A 2,480-nucleotide genomic window follows, 5' to 3' on the forward strand; every position below is an offset into this window, starting at 1 on the left:
GCATGCAAGCACTGGCTGCCTTCAACCTTATTCTGTCCCCTGTCACAACTCTGTCCTCTAGCCAGACCAAATTACATGTAGAGCTCTGTACAGTTTTGTCTATGTTTTTGCCTTTTGTTTTTGCTGTTTGCTTCTTTAAACACCTACCCACTCCTTCATCAGCTAACTCCCACTTGCAGATTAAGTCTCACTTCAAGCTTTGATCTTCTTAAAAGAAGAAGAAGAGAGAGAGAGAGAAAAAGGAAAACCCATTTTTGGCATCATTGGACTGCACTGAATGTCCTACACTGCCTGACTACAGCATACTGTGTTTTCATTAAGAATAGCACCTTGTTTCTTGTGGGATTTTTGTTTCTTGTGAGTATTTAAGTTTGGATTGTGTTGCATTGGTCTCCCTGCTGGCAGGTGGAGAAGCTTCCTGAGGCTTGACAAGTGCTATGTCTAGTATGCATCTCCAGCACCTAGATCTTGTCCTAGGAACACACAGTAAGCAGTTCCAATAAGGATTTGTTTGATGCATAAATAAAATTAGATTAAAGAAATGGAGGTTGGTAGACCTCCTTTTTTAACTTTTTTTTTTTTTTTTTTTAGAAAGATCCATCTTCTCTAGTAGAGAAAATAATGGAAAGGACAATTCATCCGACCAGTGGGCTCCTGGGCAAAAGCCCAGAAGACACTAGGGATACTGGGAGCTGATCCTATGTGGTATCTCTGGACTGGTGAGTACTTTGGAGCTCTCTGGGTAGCCCACGCCCAGTCCTACCTCCTCCCGCTGGGAGGATAATTAAAGCGCCAAACGGCAGAGCGCTCGGGCAGTGTTCCCGGGGGCGCATTTCATAGGGTCTGATTAATGAGGCCGGGGAGTTAATGAGGAGAAAGCTAAACGGAGGGAGCTGAGCAGTCGAAGCCGTCTCCGAGGCCCTAGAGGGAGTCCTCCGAAGGCATCTCCCGCCCTCTTTCTTGGGGCAGCTCGTCGTGAGCCACATGGTGCCCTGGCTTTATTCTCACAGCCTCTGGTTCAGTAAGAGAGAGATGGTTGTTAACCATTGTGAGGTTGTTCGTCGTCCTCTGCTTATGCCGCATCCTACTAAACTGAAAAAGAATCTACTCTTGCCACCCCAAACACAACATAGGGCCATAGAGAAGGGCACCTTTTCTCTTTGGGCACACATCACTGCCAATTTTATTCCAGACCTGATTGAGAACCAGTTTTGCAGTTACCAACTCAGGTAACTCAGATAAGTTAACTTAGTCCTTTTTGCCCCATTTTCTGCATCTATTAAAATGGCATATATTCCCTATCCTACCTAAAAAGGGTTCACCTTTATTATGAACATATTTGTCAGACACTAAGCATGCACAAACATGAACACACACACACACATACACACACACACACACACACACACAATCTCATTTATTCTTCCCAACAATTAGAGAAGCAGAAAGCCAAAACACCCTGTGGTCATCCAGCCACTTTGCTTATGAGGACCTAGTTCAAAGCAGTGAAACTGGGAAGTGAAAGCACTATGGCTGTTGAGGGCAAAGTCACAAGCAGGGGTACTAGTTCTCAATGTGACTGAGAAGACCAAATATTACAATGCATGATCAGGACTTTGTAAATTGTAAAATGCTAAGCAGTTGTGAGGATAAGCCACGCTTATTATATTAACATTTTTAATTCTCAGTTCTGAACCCAGAGTAAGCCAAGTAGTGAGGCATAGAGCCCCTCCCAGAGAGAAAACAGTCCCGTGGTCTTTCCAATAGCCTGTGTCCTTAGCTCCTTTCTAACCTTACTGATAGAGCACAGGAGAACAGAGAATGACCTCTGTACCACCTCCCCTAACTTTCAACACACACACACACACACACACACACACACACACACACACACACACACACACACACACACTAAGTGGTTCCTGCCTTCCTACAAGTGGCAGAGCAGTGGCTGATTCTGTTTTAAAGAACTGAACATGCATTGCAGCACTATTCACCATAGCAAAGATATGGAACCAAACTAGATGTCCCTCAGTTGATGAGTGGATCAACAAGTTGTGGTATTTGTACACAATGGAATTCTATGCTGCTGTCAGAAAGAATGACATCACCCCATTTGTTAGGAAATGGAAAGACTTAGAAAAAATCATATTAAGTGAAGTAAGCCAGACTCAAAGAAACTTAGGCTCAATGATTTTCCTCATTCATCATAATCAGTAGAAACCTTGGGCTCTACTAGCAGAGATCTGCAATAGAGCAAAATCTTGATACATAAGGCCATATAATGTGAAGCTAATTGAAAGGACCTCCAGGATATTGAAACAAAAGCCATATAATGAATGATTGTTGTCCTTAATGTACTATGTTGTCTCTCATCTCCTTTGCTGTCCCTTGGTTATCTCATATTGGTATAGTATCTCACTTTGTTATCTGATATATTGAATTTATTTGTATTTGGATATTTGAAATTTGATAGGGAA

The sequence above is a fragment of the Megascapheus bottae genome, chromosome 27 (assembly GCF_031878675.1).
Source record: "Megascapheus bottae isolate mThoBot1 chromosome 27, mThoBot2.hap1, whole genome shotgun sequence".
NCBI lineage: Eukaryota > Metazoa > Chordata > Mammalia > Rodentia > Geomyidae > Megascapheus > Megascapheus bottae.